Source organism: Zalophus californianus, chromosome X (assembly GCF_009762305.2).
Source record: "Zalophus californianus isolate mZalCal1 chromosome X, mZalCal1.pri.v2, whole genome shotgun sequence".
Classification (NCBI taxonomy): Eukaryota; Metazoa; Chordata; class Mammalia; order Carnivora; family Otariidae; genus Zalophus; species Zalophus californianus.
The window spans coordinates 60,959,264-60,979,750 of NC_045612.1; positions in this window are offsets into that span (position 1 = coordinate 60,959,264).

Genomic DNA, 20,487 nt, shown 5'->3' on the forward strand with positions numbered 1-20,487 from the left:
AGAAAGGATTTTAATAATAACAATAAATCCATTTGTTGTTTGGCCATAATTTAAAAACTTGTTATTCTGAATCCAATAATGAAAAAAAAATATTGTGACTTAATGAAAGACTGTCTTTGTTATAAGTAAACTAGAGAAATCATGAATTAGAACTAAGCTATCTTAGTTGGAATAAAAACATAATTCTTCGAGTAATATAATATTGCTATTATACCAAAGATGTTTCATGTATATTCTTCTTTGTACATTTATTTTCAATTTTTGTTAAACATGTACTTTGTGTATAAAATAAAGCAGGGATGTATGCATTGAAAGTGAAAAATATTGAAGTGCATATAATGATTTGTAAGTAAAATTTGTTTCACCAGAAAAAAAAATCAAGCAAAACATTATTTAAAGATGTTTATACTGGTCAGCTTTAAATCCTATTTACTTTATACCTGTCAATCTTAAATCATATTCACCTGCTTAGAATTGTTCAGTTTTTTCTCACCTTTGCAACTCATCAAGGATATTTTTTCTGAATCCAAGATTTACTTTCCTTTTGATTCTTCATGTGAAACTATAGCTGATATATTTGTAGTATTATAACCATTTCCTGAGCTGAACAGTAGAGCATCATCAATACTGTCTTTTTGAGGTGATATGACATTTACAGAAATGCACATGCCAAAAATAGCCAGGAACCCTATCACTTCTTTAATTAGAAATAAACAGCAAATCTTTTGATATGTCTTCTTGCTCTTCTTATGTACTTTTAGATCACCTTTGCTCCCTTTATTAACCTTCAAGGACACCTTTCCTCACTCTTTTAAATAGCTTCTATCCCCATCAAGTGATCAAAACAAGATTTATCAATGGACTACCAACACCTCTTTATATAAAACATTTTTAGGAGGGTCTGGATGGCTCAGTTGATTGAGTTTCTGATTCTTGATTTCAGCTCAGGTCATGATCTCAGGTTTGTGGGATCGAGGCCCATGCTGGGCTTCGTGCTCTGTGGGGAGTCTGCTTGAGATTCTCTCTCTCTCTCTCTGCCCCTCCCCCTCTCTAAAATAAATAAATCTTTAAAAAAAATCAAAGATTTTTAGATTCAAGATATCTCTATTGTTAAAAGTCCACTCCCCTCCTGTTACTGCATTGAAAGAATAAGAAATAACTTACTGACAACTTGTTCTTGGCTAAGTTAAGAATAGAACACTGGTTGCTTAGTTTGTCTTTAAGAGTACCACATCTCCTCACTTGTGTCTTCTGAAAATAGCTCAAATAAAAATAGGTTCCAGCATGTAAGTGTTGTTTAATGAAACAGATTTTGTTTCTTATAAATACAATGACTAATGAAGACCTGTCTACAGGATCCAGTTTCAATGGGCTTCCAACTACTAAAAGGAGAACTTTAGCAAAAGTAAATGAAGTTAATAGGCTATAATTTATAAAATAAAATAAGAGTAAATGAACCCATACTAATACAAATAAGTGATCTAATAACACATATCAGTGGGGAAGAATGTATTTCAAACTAATAAATGTAGAAGGATTTATGGAAATAGAAAATTAAATATGTCAGTAATTGTTTCAGTTGATAATCAACAATGGATAATAAAATTAGTGGGTAAATGTATTATGAGAAACAGGTTATTTGCATGGTCTCAAGGAATCTCCCTGTAAAATATTTATGAATTTTTGTAATGAATATTACAAATATTAATTTTGCACTTCAGAAACCTGAGAGATATAACCTTAACCCAAAAGTCAAAGCTACCTTCGCTAATAATGAGACACACCAACATCATGGATCTCTTAATTTGATGCACTAAGAAGGAAAAAAAAAACATTATTTCTGAGATATCTTTTCCAAACGTGCATACCCTGAATTGAATCATTGGCAAATATTAGGAAAAACTAAAATAAGGGGGATTCCATAGATTTTATTCTTCAAATGTGTCAAGATAATCAAAGACAAACTTCTCCAAAGAAGACATACAAATGGCTAACAGACACATGAAAAAATTTTCATCATCATTAGCCATCAAGGAAATTCAAATCAAAACCACATTGAGATACCACCTTACACCAGTTAGAATAACAAAAATTAATAAGGCAAGAAACAACAAATTTTGGAGAGGTTGTGGAGAAAGGGAAAACTTCTTACACTGTTAGTGGGAATGCAAGAAAGGGGAACCGTCTTACACTGTTGGTGGGAATGCAGCCACTTTGGAAAACAGTATGGAGGTTCCTCAAAAAGTTAAAAATAGAGCTACCCTATGACCCAGCAATTGCACTACTGGGTATTTCCACCAAAGATACAGATGTAGTGAAAAGAAGGGGCTCATACACCTCAATGTTCATAGCAGCAACGTCTACAATAGCTAAACTGGAAGGAGCCAAGATGCCCTTCAACAGATGAATGGATAAAGATGTGGTCCATATACACAATGGAATATTACTCAGCCATCAAAAAGGATGAATACCCACCATTTGCATCAACATGGATGGAACTGGAGGGGATTATGCTAAGTGAAATAAGTCAATCAGAGAAAGACATTTATCATATGGTTTCACTCATATGTGGAACATAAGGAATAGCATGGAGGACATTAGGAGAAGGAAGGGAAAAATGAAGGGGGGAAGTCAGAGCGGGTAGATGAACCATCAGAGACTATGGACTCCAGGAAACAAACTGAGGGTTTCAGAGGGGAGAGGGGTCGGGGATGCGTTAGCCTGATAATGGGTATTAAGTAGTGCACATGTTGCAATGAGCACTGGGTATTATATGCAAATAATGAATCATGGAACACTACATCAAAAACTAATGAAGTACCATATGGTGACTAACATAACATAATAATAATAAAAAAGAAATACTGAGAAACTATTCCGGATTAAAAGAGGCTAGAGAGACATGGCAATTAGTGTATCATGTGATCTAACTTCAGATCCTGAAGCAGTAACAAGAAATTAGGAGGACACTTAGAAAAATTTGAATGAGGTCGGTAAATTAAAACACTGTATCAATGTTAATATCCTGATTTGATCATTGTAATTTGGTTATACAATAAGTTAATTTGAGGAAAACTGGGCAAATGTATGTAGGAATTCTTTGTACTACTTTTGCAACTTTTGTATATGTCTGAAACTATTCCAAATTCACAAGTAAAAAAAATAAAAAAATAAAAAATAAATAAATAAATATAAAACAAAAGTAAACTTCTCATCAAATCTTTTAGAGTCAAGGGCCATTGAATGAATGGAAGTTGTTAATTTTCATGGCTAAGCTTTCCAAAGTCTTGAAAGCCCAAGCCTCTTTGATGACTTCATTATTGTTATCTTCTGTTTTCCAGACTTGGGCTAATCTATAAACTAACCCCACACCTCTGCCTTATTGTCATGTAAAGCATTTTCTTCAAGAGAAGGTATAAAACATGTATGTCCCAATATTGGCGGGGCAGAATACTGATGTGCACTTAATATTTTTAAGAAACAAGACCAAAAATAACCTCATCACTCATAGAGAGAGTTTATATAGGACATCACTGTGCAGATTATATTGCCTCTTTTCATCTCAAATATGTCTTTTCATAATAGTCATTTCACAAGGAGCTAAGGAGCAGTTTGAAGGTAAAGCATGATAAGACTAGCAATCAACTGGTGAGAAAAGTCTCCTTCCAACATTTTAAAGTAAAAGTTGAAAAAAGATGAGAAAGTTAACCACATTCATAGTGCTCTCATAAAAATGCAAAAGTCAAAACTATGCAAAAGTCAGAAATTGATTTTCTTTTTTTTGGTTAAGAGAGACTTTTATATCCGTGTTGTGTAGTGACAGCTGTAGATATGCACATAGCATAATGTATAAACTTGTCAAATCACTATGTTGTACAGCTAAAGTTAATGTAACATTCTGTGTTAATTGTACTCAATTTGAAAGAAAAATTAAAAAGGAGATACGGCTTAGGAGTTTGGGAAGATGGCAGAGTAGGAGGACCATGAGCTCTCCTGTCCCACATTTTCAACTAGATATCTTCCACATCCAAGTCAACAAACCAGAGAGCAATCCAAAGACTGCAAGAACACACTTCACAACTAAATATAAAGAAGCTGCAGCTGAAAGTTTCAGAAGGTCAGAAAGGCAAGGGGAGGCTGTCAACAGGAGGAAGGGAGGTGTGTGTGTGTGTGTGTGTGTGTGTGTGTGTGTGTGTGTGTGTGTGTGTGTGTGTGTGTGTGTGGAGAAGGCAGAGAAATGGGAGTTCCAACAGGGAAGATTAATCCCCAATAAAAGACATGAATGAGACCCTTACTACAAAGATAAGAGTTAAAAAACAGAGATGAAGAACGCAACAGATGTGATTGGGAAAAGGTTTGATGTAATGAAAAGTAGGTCGGAAAAGCAGAGGGATGAATTAGGGACATAGAAGAAAAAAATAATGGAAAGTAATGTAGATGAATAAAAGAGAGAAAGAGATATTATGGAATAAGAGAATAGATTTTGGGAACTCAGTGACTCCATCAAAGGTAATAATATTCATAACATAGGAATCACAGAAGAAGAGACAGAAAAAGGGGGAGAAAGTTTATTTGAGGAAATAATAGCTGAAAACTTCCCTAATCTGTGGAAGGAAAGAGACATCCAGATCCAGGAGGCACAGAGAAATCCCATCAAAATCAACAAAAGCAGCCCAAAGCCAAGACATATTCTCAATAAATTTGCAAAATATAACAATAAAGAAAAAATCCTGGGGCGCCTGGGTGGCTCAGTTTTAAAGTGTCTGCTTTTAGTTCAAGTCATGATCCCAGGGTTCTGGGACTGAGCCCTACATTGGGCTCCCTGCTCAGCGGGAAGCCTGCTTCTCCCTCTCCCACTCCCACTGCTTGTGTTCCTTCTTTCGCTGTGTCTCCCTCTGTCAAATAAATAAATAAATAAATCTTTAAAAAAATCTTAAAAAACCAACAGACAAGAATTCCTTAACTTACAAGGTAAGACCTGTAAGACTAACTGATTTCTCAACAAAAATGTGGGAAGCCAGAAGAGAATGGCATGATATATTCAATGTGCTGAATAGGAAAAATCTGCAGCCAAGAAAACTCAGTCCAGCAAGGGTATCATTCAGAATAGAAGGAGAGATAAAGTGTTTCCCAGGTAAACAAAAACTAAAGGAATGTGTGACCACTAACACAACCCTGCAAGAAAAATATAGGGAACTGTATGAATGGAAAGGAGAGACAAAAAGTGACAAAGACAAGAAAAGAACAGAGAAAATCTCCAGAAACAATGAGAAACTAATACAATGGCAATAAATACATAACTTTCTATAATTACTTTACATGTATATAGACTAAATGCTCCAATCAAAAGACATAGGGAGAGAAGAGCTAAGATGGCAGCATAGTAGAAAGACCCTAGTCTCCTCTCATCACTGGAACACAACTAGAAAACTGTCAAAGCTTTCTGAATACCAAAGAAATTGTCCTGAGAACTGAGAGAACAAACTCCACAATTAGAGGAAGAGAAGAGGCAACATTGAGGAAGTTAGAAATTAGGGATACTCCTCTCAGGGGGGAAAGGAGCTACCTGGAACCATTTCTCTCCCCCACCCCTCAGCCTAAGCACAGAACCACTTATGTGCAGTAAACAGCACAGTGTCTAAAATGGCTACCTAACCTGCCTACACCAAGTCCCACCCCCTGCATTCTAGCAGTATTGCCCTTCAACAAGTGTGCCTCAGTGCCACCACAGCAGGCCCTTTCACCACAAGACCAGCAGAAATCCCTGCATACACCACTTCAATTGACCAGAGAGTTTTGCAAGGCTTCTGTTCTAGTGGAAGTAGCATCAGGTCCTTTAAACAACTAGACCAGAACACACTTAGTAAAACAAACCACACTCTAGACAAGGTCCAAATACTGACTAATGCAGGCAAAGAGAGCCTCTGCAGACCACTGGCATGAAGGATAGAGCAGCCAAAACACAGCAGCAGAGTGCACACAGCACACACCAGAGACACTCTTGGGCCTGGACACTATATGTCTTCTTCTTCATAAAGCCATTATTCTCAGGAGCAGGAAACATAACAAGCTTTTCTAACACAGAGAAGAATGCAGACTTAGACAAAATGCCAAGACAGAGGAATTCATCCCAAATGAAACATCAAGGAAAGGTCACAGCCAGAGATCTAATCAAAACAAATATAAATAATGTGCCTGATGGAGAATTTAAAGCAACAATCATAAGGACACTCACGGGGCTTGAAAAAGGAATGGAAGACTTTAGGGAAGCTGAAGATAAAAGAGTTAAAAAACAATCGGGAAGGAGTTGAAGATAAGAGTTAAAAAACCACACAGATAAAAGAGTTAAAAAACAATCAGAAAGGAAAAATGCAATAACTGAAATTCGAAACAACCTGGATGTAATGAAAAAATGATGGAAGAAGTAGAGAAAAGAATAAGTTATACAGAAGATAAAATAATGGAAAATAATGAAGCCAAACAAAAGAGAGAAAGAAGAATTATGGATCACAGAAATAGACTTAGGGGACTCAGTGATTCCACCAGACATAATAACATTCATAACACAGGAGTCACAGAAGGAGAAGAGACAGAAAAAGGGACAGAAAATTTATTTCAGGAAATTGTAGCTGAAAAATTCCCTAATCTGAGGAAGGAAAGAGACATCCAAATCCAGGAGACACAGAGAAATCCCAACAAAATCAACAAAAGCAGGTTAACACCAAGAAATATTATAATTAAATTAGCAAAATATAGTGCTAAAGAAAAAGTCCAAAAAATAGCAAGACAAAAAAAAAAAAATTCCTAACTAACAAAGGAAGACCAATAAGGCTAGCTGAAGATCTCTCCACAGAAACTTGGAAAGCCAATAAGAGAGTGGCATGATATATTCAAAATACTGAATAGGAAAATATGCAACCAAGAATATGCTATCCAGCAAGGCTAGCATTCAGAATAGAAGGAGAGATAAAGTGTTCCCCTGACAACCAAAAACTGAAGGAGTTCATGGCCACTGAACCAGCCCTGCAAGAAGTATTAAAGGGGACTCTAAGTGGAAAGAAAAAAAAAATGGCAAAGACAAGAAAGCAACAGAGAAAATATCCAAAAACAATGACAAAGTAGTTAATAAAAAGGCACTAAATACATATCTATCAATAATTACTCAGAATGTAAATGGACTAAATACGCCAATCAAAAGACATAGAGTGCCGGAATGGATTAAAAAAAAATACCCACCAATATACTGCATATAAGAGACCCCATTTTAGACCAAAATTCCCCTGCAGATTGAAAGTGAGGGGATGGAGAAACATTTATCATGTAAATGGATGTCAAAAGAAAGCCAGAGTTGCAATACTTACATCAGACAAACTAGATTTTAAACCAAATATTGTAATAAGTGGGGCGCCTGGGTGGCTCAGTTGGTTAAGCGACTGCCTTCGGCTCAGGTCATGATCCTGGAGTCCCGGGATCGAGTCCCACATCAGGCTCCCTACTCAGCGGGGAGTCTGCTTCTCCCTCTGACCCTCTTCCCTCTCGTGCTCTCTATCTCTCATTCTCTCTCTCTCAAATAAATAAATAAAATCTTTAAAAAAAAAAACAAAAACAAAAACAAATATTGTAATAAGAGATGAAGAAGGCACTATAATATAATAAAGAAGACAATCCAAGTAAAAGATTTAACAATTATGAATATTTATGCCCCCTATATGGGAGGGCCCAAATATATAAAACAATTAATAACAAACATAAAGGAACTCATTGATACTAGTACAATAATCTTCAGGGATTTTAACATTTCACTTACATGAATGGACAGATAATCTAAGCAGAAAATCAACAAGAAAACAATGGCTTTGATGACACACTGGACCAGATAAACTCAACAGCTATATTCATAACAGCAAAATACACAAACTTTTCAAGTGCACATGGGACATTCTTGAGAATAGATTATATCCTAAGTCACAAATCATCCTCAACAAGTACATTAGGATCATACCATGCATATTTTCTGATACAAGGCTATGAAACTTGAAGTCAACCACAAGAAAAAATTTGGAAAAACCACAAATACATAGAGGTTAAACAACATACTACAAAATAAATGAATGGGTCAACTGAGAAATAAAAGAATAAATTTTAAAAATACATGGAAACAAATGAACATGAAAACACAATCATCCAAAACCTTTGGGATGCACAAAAATGGTCACAAGGAAGAAGTATATAGCAATACAAGCCTACCTCAAGAAACAAAAAAAAAAATCTCCAAACACTTGGGTGGCTCAGTTGGTTAAGTGGCAGACTCTTGGTTTTGGCTCAGGTCATGATCTCAGGGTCATGGGATCAAGCCTTAAGTGTGGCTCTGCATTCAGTGCAGAGTCTTCTTGTCCCTCTCCCTCCCCTCTAACCCTCTCCCTTCTCCTTCTCTCGGTCTTTCTGTCTCTCTCATAAATAAAAATAAATAAATAAATAAATGTAATCTTTATAAAAAAGAAGCAAGAAAAATCTCAAATAATCAACCTAACCTTACACTTGAAAGAGCTAGATAAAGAACAACAAGTGAAGGCAGCAGGAGGAAGGAAATAACAGGGATTAAAGCATAAATGAATGATATAGAAACTTAAAAAATAGAACAGATCAATGAAACCAGGAGTTGGTTCTTTGAAAAAAATAAAATTGATAAACCCTAGGCAGTTATCAAAAAGAAAAGAGAAAGGACCCACATACATAAAGTCACAAATGAGAGAGGGTAAATAACCAATACCACAGAAATACAAATAATCACAAGAGAATATTATGAAAAACATATGCCAACAAGTTGGATAATCTAAGAAATTGATGAATTCCTAGAAACATACAAACTATCAAAAGAAACAGGAAGAAATAGAAATTCTTCAACAGACCTATAACCAGGAAATGGAGTTATTAGTCAAAAATCTTTCAACAATAAAATCCAGGGCCAAATGGATTTCCAGGGAAATTCTACCAAACATTTAAAGAAGAGTTAATACCTATTCTTCTCAACCTATTCTAAAATAAGTAGAAATGGAAGGAAAACTTCCAAATTCATTCTCTGAGATCAGTTTACTCTGATACCAAAGCCAGATCAAGACTCCACTAAAAAAGAGAACTACAGGCAATATCCCTAATGAACATGGAAGCAAAAATTCTCAATACAATACTAGCAAATTGAATCCAACAGTGCATTAAAAGAATCATTCACCACAATCAAGTGGGATTCATTCCTGGGCTGCAAATGTGGTTCAATATTCATAAATCAATCAACATGTCACATCACATTAATAAAAGAAAGGATAAGAGTCATATGATCCTTTTAATAGGTGCACAAAAGTATTTGACAAAGTAGAACATCCATTTATGATAAAAACCCTCAACTAACTAGGGTTAGAGAGAGCATGCCTTAATATAATAAAGACCATAAATGAAAAACCAACAGCTAATACCATCTTAAATGGGGAGAAACTGAGAGTTCTTCCTCTAAGGTGAGGAACCAGATGGGAATATCCACTCTCACCACTGTTATTTAACATAGACTGAAAATCCTGGCCTCAGCAATCAGCCAACATAAGGAAATAAAAAGCATCCAAATTGGCAAGGAATAAGTTAAACATTCACTATTTGCAGATAATATGAAACTCTGTATAGAAAACCCAATGACTCCATCAAATATTGCTAGAACTGATACAGAAATTCAGTAAAGTTGCAGGATAAAAAATAGCATATGGAAATCTATTGCATTTCTGTACACCAATAATGAAACAGAAGAAAGAGAATTCAAGAATCAATCTCATTTACAATTGCACCAAAACACATAAGGGGTACCTGGGTGGCTCAGTTGGTTAAGCATCTGCCTTTGGCTCAGGTCATGATCCCAGGGTCCTGGGATGGAGCCCCATATTGAGCTCCCTGATCAGTACGGAGCCTGCTACTCCCTCTCCCTCTGCAGCTCCCACTGCTTGTGCTCTCTCTCACCCTCTCTCTCTCTCAGATAAATAAATAAAGTCTTTTAAAATTAAAAAAAATAAAATACCAAAGAATAAACATAACCAATGAGGTAAAGATCTGTACTCTGAAAACTATAAAACACTTGAAAATAATTGAAGATGAAACAAAGAAATGGAAAAACATCCCATGCTTGTGGATTACAACAAATATTGTTAAAATGTCTATATTATCCAAAGCAATCTGCACATCTAATGCAAACCCTATCAAAATACCAATATCATTTTTTTTTGCCAAGCTATAACAAACAATCCTAGAATGTACGGAACCACAAAAACAAAACAAAACAGTCAAATAAACAAAGCAATCTTGAAAAATAAATAAAAAACTGGAAGCATCACAATTCTGGACTTAAAGTATACTACAAAGCTGTAGCGATCAAGATTGTATGGTACTGGCACAAAAACAGACACGTTGGTCAGTAGAACAGAGTAGAAAACCCAGAAATGAACCCATAACTATATGGACAATTAATCTTCAACAAAGCAGGAAAGAGTATCCAAAGGAAAATAAAGTCTCTTCAACAAATGGTGTTGGGAAAACTAGAGAGCAACATGGAAAATAAGGAAACAGGACCACTTTATTACACCCTACCAAAAAAATTCAAAATGGATTAAAGACCTGAAGGTGATAAAGGAAACCATCAAAATCCTAGATGAGAAAACAGGCAGTAACCACTTTGACATCAGCCACAGCTATTTCTTCCTAGGTATGTCTCCTGAGGCAAGGGAGACAAAAGTTCATGATGAACTATTGGGACTTCATCAAGCTAAGAAAAGGAATCAACAAAACTAAAAGGCAACCTATGGAATGGGGAGAAGATATTTGCAATTGACATATCTGATAAAAGATTAGTATACAAAATCTATAAAAAACTTGTCAAACTCAATAGCCAAAAAACAAATAATCCATTTAAAATTGGGCAGAGGACATGAGTATATATTTTTCTAAAGAAGACATACAAATGCCTAACAGACACATGAAAAGATGCTCAACATCACTCATTATCAGGGAAATACAAATCAAGCCTGCAATGAGATATCACCTCATACCCATTAGAATTGCTACAATTAACAACACAGGAAAAAAAAAAACAGATGTTGGCAAGGATGTGGAGCAAAGGGAACCTTCTTACACTGTTGATGGGAATGTAAACTGATACAGCTACTCTGAAAAACAATATGGATGTTCCTTAAAAAGTTAAAAATGAATTCCTCTAAGATCCAGCAATTGCACTACTAGGTATTTACCCAAAGGATACAAAAATACTAATTAGAAGATATACATACACCCCAATGCTTGTACTGGCATTATCAACAATAGCCAAATTATTCAAAGAGCCCAACTGTCCATCGACTGATGAATGGATAAAGGAGAAGTGGCCTAAATATACAATGGCCTATAACTCAGACATAAAAAAGAATGAAATCTTGCCATTTGCAATGAATGGAGCTGTAATGTATCATGCCAAGTGAAATAAGTCAGTCAGGGAAAGACAAATACCATATGATTTCGCTCATAGGTGGAATTTAAGAAATAAAACAAACATACATGGGGAAACAGACCCTTAACTACAGGGAACAAACTGAAGATTTCCAGAGGGTGGGGGATGGGTTAAATGGAGGGCACTTGTTGTGATGAGCACTGGGTGTTGTATATAAGTGTTTAATCACTAAATTATATACCTGAAAGTAATATTACACTGTATATTAACTAACTGAAATTTAAATAAAAGCTTGGAAAAAATAGATACACTTATGCACTGTTGTTTGGAATGGAAACTGGTGCAGCCACTGTGGACAAAGAACCACATCTAATGATGCATCAATTGCGCTACTGGGTATTTACCTGAAGAATACAAGAACACTAATTCAAAGGGATACATGCAACCCTATTTTTATAGCAGCATTATTTATGATAGGCAAGATATGGAAGTAGCCCAAGTTTCCATTGATCAATGGATGGAAAAAGATGTGGTATATGTGGTATATGTACAACGGAAAATTATTCAGCCTTAAAAAAGAATGAAGTCTTGCTCTTTGCAATGACATGGATGGAAGTAGAGAGTATAATTCATTTTTTAAAGATTTTATTTATTTACTTGAGCGAGAGAGAGAGTAACATGAGTTGGGGGAGGGGCTGAGGGAGAGGGAGAAACAGACTCCCCAGTGAGCAGCGAGGCTGATGTGGGGCTCAATCTGAGAACACTGAGATCATGACGTGAGCCAAATGCAGAACCTTAACTGATTGAGTCACCCAGGTGCTCCTTTAGAGAGTATAATTCTAGGGAAAATAAGTCAGTCAGAGAGAGAAATACCATATGATTTTATGCATCTGTGGAATTTAATAAACAAAACAGAAAAGCAAAGGAAAAAATGAAGGAGATAGAGAAATCAGTAACAGACTTAATTATGGAGAACAAACTGATTTTTACTGGAGCAGCATTGGGTGGAGGGATGGTTTAAATATATGATGGGGATTAAGGAGTGCAATCGTCATGACGAGTAGAGAGTGATGTATGGAAGTGTTGAATTACTATACTGCACACCTGAAACCAATATAACATTGCATGCTAATTAAGTAGAATTAAAATTAAACTTAAAATTAAAAAAAAATACACTGGAAAAAAAAGAGGTACTGCTGTCTGTAGAATTAAAACTCCAACATGCCAATAATAGTAATAGCTATCATTTACTGATCACATACTATGTTCCATTCACTGTAATATGTACTTTACATATGTTTTCTTATTTGAGTCTAAGAATATTATGAGGCAAGTATTACTATTTGTATTTGCTAATAAGGTATTCAATATTGAGAGATGTTGAGTAAATTCACCCAAGATTTATATCTAATAAAGTCATGACTTTATGAAATAAGTTTTCTAAGTATCTAGAGTCATCAGTTTTTTACCACCCCACCCTAACCAATCTGAGTTCAAAGTGTCTAGGTAATAATAAAAAATCTGTAAATAATTCTTGCATTTTATTAATTTGTCACAATATTGAAAAATGAGATATTTCAAACAGCTAATGTTTATACATCTTTAAAACATTGTATCGTTGAAAAAATAAAATTTTGTATCTTTGTTTTCTACTTTGTGTCAAGTGATTTTGTTATTAGACCCGAAGTGCAAATATTTTAGATAATGCAGTGCATTAAGCACAATAATAGGATCCCATTCTTCAGCACTTATTCCATCAGATTAATTTAGTGGTTTCTCCAGTTATCTCCCTTTCATTTGCATGAAAGTTAGGTTTTCAGGTTAGTTTGTATTAAGCAGGTAAAACTATATTTAAAGAGGAGATTGGAGAAGGCACGGCTTTGTGAATGGTTACTACAAACCCTGGTTTGCCCCTTTCTGGCCAGAAAGAATGGCAAATATCCTTGAGCCCTCCTCCACTTTTATTTTTAATAAATCAATAAGTGAATACAAAAACAAAGTACAAACAAGCTGAAACATTTATGTAGATGAAAACGGAAATTTTGGGAGGCGTTCCTGTACTCTTTATATAGTTCAGCAGTTCTCAAGATCTCAAAATATTATCTTACCCAAACTGTTGAAAGAAAGAAACCTTCTGATTTCCCCCTGGAGACTCTCAGACTGAAAATGGAAACTTTGTAGTCTTAGTTCCATTTCATCCAGTAACCCCCTATATATTCTAGTTGGCAGTAACATGTAATTTCTAAGTCATTAAGTTTTATAATTTTAACTTGCTCTCAAAGGGGAAAAAATAAGCAAAGTAAATTTCCAACATGCCTTTTCTCTTTATTACCAATTGTAGGGGCCTAAACACCACATTTCTTGCATCATTAATAATGCAAATTTGTTTTTTGCTTTTGTCTCACATAAGTCTATAATTGGAAGTAAATATTTAATACCCAGATCAGAAAATCAAGTCCTATACTCCAGAGATTGTGTTCAGTAGCTACAGGAACTTAATGTGGGAAAGATTGCACGCATTGCTATTTTTGTTTATTTAACTTTTCTTGGTTTTTCTTCATGATCAATGGATTACTTTGGGACTATTCATTAAACAGAAATATATTCTTACAATTTTTCTCCCCCATTTTTTAAAGTTGCCAATAACATTAAATATTATACCTTTAGCATTATTAAACATAAATGATTATATATGTAAATATAACATCTGAAATTTTAGTTTTATATAATTTTAACAATCTGAAAGCTTTGGAATACAACTCAAGAATTTACTGATAGCTGTTTCTGATAGTTTAAAAATTTTGATAGTTTAAAAATTAATCTGTTGAGGATGCAAACGGTTCTTTGAGCATTATCAGCATTTTTTAGATATGGTAGTTTCATTTTATCAATTGGATAAAAACTATCTGCAGAATGATGGTAAGTCCTTCCTTGAGATGGTCATTAAAACAAAATCATTCTTTGTGAACTAAACTTTTTGGATTTTCTTCTCCTACTCTACTTTTCACTAGGAATATTATAGGAACATAGAAAGTAACTCATCAATAAATCCATCACTATAATATATACGTTATACAATCTGTATTAGAGAGAAAAACATAATCTGATAATCAAATACAATCAGTTATTGAACTTCATTTTATGACAGTATTCAACTAAATTAGTTTAAAGGCATTTTATTATATAGTAGCTGCAATCTGATGATAAAAGTAAAAATAACAGAAGCTAAGTTCAAGAATATATCTCTTACAAGGGTCAATATTTAAATATAGCTACTTGGGCGCCTGGGTGGCTCAGTTGGTTAAGCGACTGCCTTCAGCTCAGGTCATGATCCTGGAGTCCCGGGATCGAGTCCCGCATCGGGCTCCTTGCTCAGCAGGGAGTCTGCTTCTCCCTCTGACCCTCTTCCCTCTCGTGCTCTCTCTCATTCTCTCTCTCTCAAATAAATAAATAAAATCTTTAAAAAAAAAAAAAAAAAATAAATAAATAAATATAGCTACTGATCAATATGATAATGAGAGAGTTGATTTAAATTTGTATTAAAGTTAAAAGAGTTTTGATAAAATTAAGAATACATTTGGAATATATTTTAGTTCTCTGGGTTTCTTCTAAGCCTTTTAATTTGATCAAATGACTTTATTAATGTCTCACATTTGCAAAATTTAAAATAAGCTAGTCCCTATATGAAAAACAAGAGTAGAAGAAAAATGGAAGAACATAGTGATTTCTGTTCCTAAGCTACCATGCAATCCACTTAATTTTAGTTTTGACAAGTATTAATTATAAGTGACTGTTTTGGATTTGGTTTCTTTAGAAAGAATATGCAAGATTCCTATAGGAGGGCGCCTGGGTGGCTCAGTTGGTTGAGCGACTGCCTTCGGCTCAGGTCATGATCCTGGAGTCCCGGGATCGAGGCCCGCATCGGGCTCCCTGCTCGGCGGGGAGTCTGCTTCTCCCTCTGACCCTCTTCCCTCTCGTGCTCTCTGTCTCTCATTCTCTCTCTCTCAAATAAATAAATAAAATCTTAAAAAAAAAAAAAGATTCCTATAGGAAAGAAAATGACATTACTTTTGGCCAAACTCAATAATTTAAAATAGGTTTTTTTAAGGATCACTTATTCCCATTTGAATGGTGGCCAATCAGCTAAGGCACAACTTCCAGTCAGTAGCAGGGACTGTTGTTTTTGAACATTATGCTGCATTGAAAACAACGAATCCTTTACCTGTTTAAAAAACATCATTCCTCATCACTGTTACAGAATCAGTTTGCAGTGGACAATGTAGATTCAAGCAACCTTCTCCTTGAAACAGCTCCATGAATTTAAAGTAAGTGACAGAATCACAATGCATAAAATTTTACATTGTTGCAACATCCAAATATGGACTTGAATTTTGTATATATTTTTTTATTTTTAATTTCATTTTTCCAGTAATTCATTTTTTAAAATATTTTATTTACTTATTTGGCAGAGAGAGAGAGAGAGAGAGAGAGAGAGAACACAAGCAGGGGGAGTGGCGAGGGGGAAGGAGAATCAGGCTCTCTGCTGAGCAGGAAGCCCGATGTGGGGCTCGATCCCAAGACCCTGGGATCATGACTTGAGCCAAAGGCAGATGGTTAACTGACTGAGCCATCCAGGTGCCCCTCCAGTAATTCACTTTTTTTAAGATTTATTTATTTATTTTTGAGAGAGAGAATGAGAGAGAGAGAGAGTACATGAGAGTGGGGAGGGTTAGAGGGAGAAACAGGCCCCTCGCCGAGCAAGGGAGCCCGATGTAGGGCTCGATCCCAGGACTCCAGGATTATGACCTGAGCCGAAGGCAGTTGCTTAACCAACTGAGCCACCCAGGTGCCCTACAGTAATTCATTTTTAATGTATTTTACAAAAGTATATCTTTGCAATAGATTAGATATTTTTTTAAAAAGAATATTCATCACTTCTTGCTCATATAATCAAAAAGTTGTGGATTGAAAAAAGGAAATGTCTGTGGATCTATGGAAGTGGAAATGTCATCAAGTGGATCATTGAACAGTTATCTAAGTAATTATTTAATTGCGTTTGGTGGGGGAAAATTACAAAGTCATATGAAAACATGTAAGTGTATGCATAATTCAGATTGGAGTAGTGAAGGCAGGCTTCTCTGATGAAGTCATATTTGAGCTGAGATTGAAAGGATAACTTGTAATTAGTCAAATGAAAGGAGGAGAAGGAAATTAATACAGTCAAAGGAAATAGTATTTGTGAAGAACCTGGGACAAAGAAACATTTCCATGGAGAAAAGGGAAGTGCATGGAATATAGCAATTAAGAGAAAATAGTGGTAGATAAGACCACCCAGATTTTGAGATCATGCATATTTCAGAAGGTCATCGTCAGTCATTATTTTGAATTTTATCCAAAGAGAAATGAGAAGGCAGTAAATGTGACAAACAGGATAGTGACATGATTAAAAATTAGACTTTGAAATATCACTCCAATTGATTTGAAGAGAATTGATTTGAGGTGTCCAGAACACCTGGAGATAGGATTCAAAGGAATTCTATTTATTTATTTATTTATTTATTTATTTATTTATTTATTTATTATGTGGATTTCAAAGAATTCCACATAATTTATTTTTTTTAAGATTTTATTTATTTATTTGACAGAGAGACACAGTGAGAAAGGGAACACAAGCAAGGAGGAGTGGGAGAGGAAGAAGCAGGCTTCCCACAGAGCAGAGAGCTCAATGCGGGGCTCGATCCCAGGACCCTGGGACCATGACCTGAGCCAAAGGCTGACACTTAATGACTGAGCCACCCAGGCACCCTGGATTCAGAGGAATTTTAAAATGAACAAGGGTCATTTTAATCAACCCCTAGGTAAAGACACCAAGTGGATAAAGCTGGGGTTTGTTTCAGTTAAGAGACAGATCCTTTTCTATTTTTTTCTTAAGTCAGTATTTAGTAGTTGGCTTTATAAGAAGTAGTTATTTTAATAGCATATTAGAAGATACTCTGAATTAATATAGATTTAAATACATCTATTAAATGATGTGGATAATAAGCTAGGTTATTCAGAAAAATAAGAATCACAATAAAACTTTCTAAAAGTGTTTAGATAGAGAATAATTTTAAATATTATAGAGCAGACAAGAACGGGATGAAAAGGCCAAAATCTAATTCACAAAGAGAGTCTGGAGAAAAAAGTGGAGAACTGAAGCTATTTCCCCCCCCTCTGAGGGATTTGCCTGTCTTAGTGAGCTTCTAAAGAAAGGTAAAAGTCCAGTAACTTCCTACTTTAGAGGGTCTGGTAAGATAATTTTTCCAAATAAAATCTGAATTCCAAAAATATATACTCTGTGGGTAAAAGTTCCTGAAAATAAACTCATTACCCATTGCTCATTAAAGCACATTTTTTTCCCTTGGTACCCAGATCAGGTTGCTGGGAGTTGGGAGAATGCATCCCTGAGAAGTTATAACAATAACTTGGCCCTCCTATGGATTTACAGCCCAAATTCACATCACTGAAGTGGGCCAAAAATATATCAGACAGACTAGAAGCCATATATGATAATTTATTTTTAACAACATAAATTGCCACAAGAAGCAGGATTTTTTTTCATTTTTATCATGTTTCAAGTTTGTATTTAAATTTTAGTTAGTTAACATATAGTGTAATACTGGCTTCAGGAGTAGAATTGAGTGATTTATGATTTACATATGACACCCAGTGCTAATCGCAACAAGTACCCTCCTTAATACTCATCACCCATTTAGCCCATGCCCCCACCAAACTCCCCTCCAGCAACCTTCAGTTTGTTCTTCATGGTTAAGAAACTCTCTTTTGGTTTGCCTCAATCTTTTTTTTTTTTTTTTTTTTTGGTCTTTCTCTGACTGACTTGTTGTTTCCTTTGCTGTGCAGAAGCATTTAATCTTGATGAAGCCCCAATAGTTCATTTTGCTTTTGTTTCCCTTGCCTCTGGAATCAGGTCTATTAACAAGTTGCTACATCTGATGTAAAGAGGTTTCTGCCTGTGTTCTCCTCTAGGATTTTGATGGTTTCCTGCATCACATCTCAGCCTTTAATCCATTTTGAAATTATTTTTGTGTATGGTGTAAGATAAAGAAGATGTTATATATATATATATATATATATATATATATATATATATATATATATATATATACAATAGACTATTATGCAGCCATCAAAAGGAATGAAATCTTGCCACTTGCAATGACGTGGATGGAACCGAGGGTATTATGCTGAGCGAAATAAGTCAATCAGAGAAAGACATGTATCATATGACCTCACAGATATGAGGAATTCTTAATCTCAGGAAACAAACTGAGGGTTGCTGGAGTGGTGGGAGGTGGGAGGGATAGTGTGGCTGGGTGATAGACACTGGGGAAGGTATGTGCTATGGTTAGTGCTGTGAATTGCATAAGACTGTTGAATCACAGATCTGTACTTCTGAAACAAATAACGCAACATATTTTAAGAAAAAAGGAAAAGAAGATAACAGGAGAGGAAGAAAAGGGGAGTATCTCAGAGGGGGAGACGAACCATGAGAGATGATGGACTCTGAAACACAAACTGAGGGTTCTAGAGGGGAGGGGGGTAGGGGGATGGGTTAGCCTGGTGATGGGTATTGAGGAGGGCACGTTCTGCATGGAGCACTGGGTGTTATGAACAAACAATGAATCATGGAACACTGCACCAAAAACTAATGATGTAATATATGGTGATTAACATAACAATAATAAAATTTTAAAAAAAGAAAGAAGAAGAAGATAGCAGGTAGGGAAAAATGAAGGGGGGGCATCAGAGGGGGAGATGAACTATGAGAGATTATTGACTTGAGAAACAAATTGAGGGTTCTAGAGGGGAGGGAGTTGGGGGGATGGGTTAGCCTGGTGATGGTATTAAATAGGGCACGTTCTGCGTGGAGCACTGGGTGTTATATGCAAACAATGAATCATGGAACACTACATCAAAAACTAATGATGTAATGTATGGTTATTAACATAACGTAATAAAAAATAATTAAATTAAATTTTAAAAATGTGGTCCATTTTCATTCTTTTGCATGTTTCTGTCCAGTTTTCCCAACACCATTTTTTGAAGAGATTATCTTTTTTCCACTGCATATTCTTTTCTGCTTTGTGGAAGATTAGTTAAACATATAGTTCTGTTTCCACTTCTGGGTTTTCTATTCTGTTCCATTGATCTATGTGTCTGCTTTTGTGCCAATACGATAGTATCTTGATGACTACACCTTTGTAATATAACTTGAAGTCCAGAAGTGTGATGCCTCCAGTTTTGCTCTTCTTTTTCAAAATTGATTTGGCTATTTGGGGTCTTTTGTGGTTCCATACAAATTTTAAGATTGTTTGTTCTAGCTCTGTGATAAGTGCTGGTGGTATTTTGGTAAGGATATATTAAAATATGCAGGTTGCTTTGGGTAGTATAGACATTTTAACAATATTTGTTCTTCCAATCCATGAGCATGGAATGTTTTTCCACTTCTTTCTGTCTTCTTCAATCATTCATAAGTATTCTATAGTTTTCAGAGTACAGATCTTTTACTTCTCTGGTTAGGTTTATTCCTAGATATTTTACAGTTTTTGGTGCAATTATAAATGTGATCAATTCCTTGATTATCCTTTCTGCCTCTTCATTATTGGCATATAGAAATGTAACAGACTTCTGTGCATTGGTTTTTATATCCTGTAACTTTCTTGAATTCCTTTATCAGTTCTAGAAATTCTTTTGGTGGAATTTTTCATGTTTTCTACATAGAGTGTCATACCATCTGCAAAGAGTATGAGTTTGACTTCTTTGCCTATTCAGATGCTTTTTATTTCTTTATGTTGTCTGATTCTTTGATAGGACTTCTAGTACTCTGTTGAATAACAGTGGTGAAAGTGGGCATCCCTGTTGTGTTCCCGACCTTAGGGGGAATTACTCTTAGTTTTTCTCCATTGAGAATCATATTCACTGTGGGCTTTTTGTATATGGCTTTTATGATATTG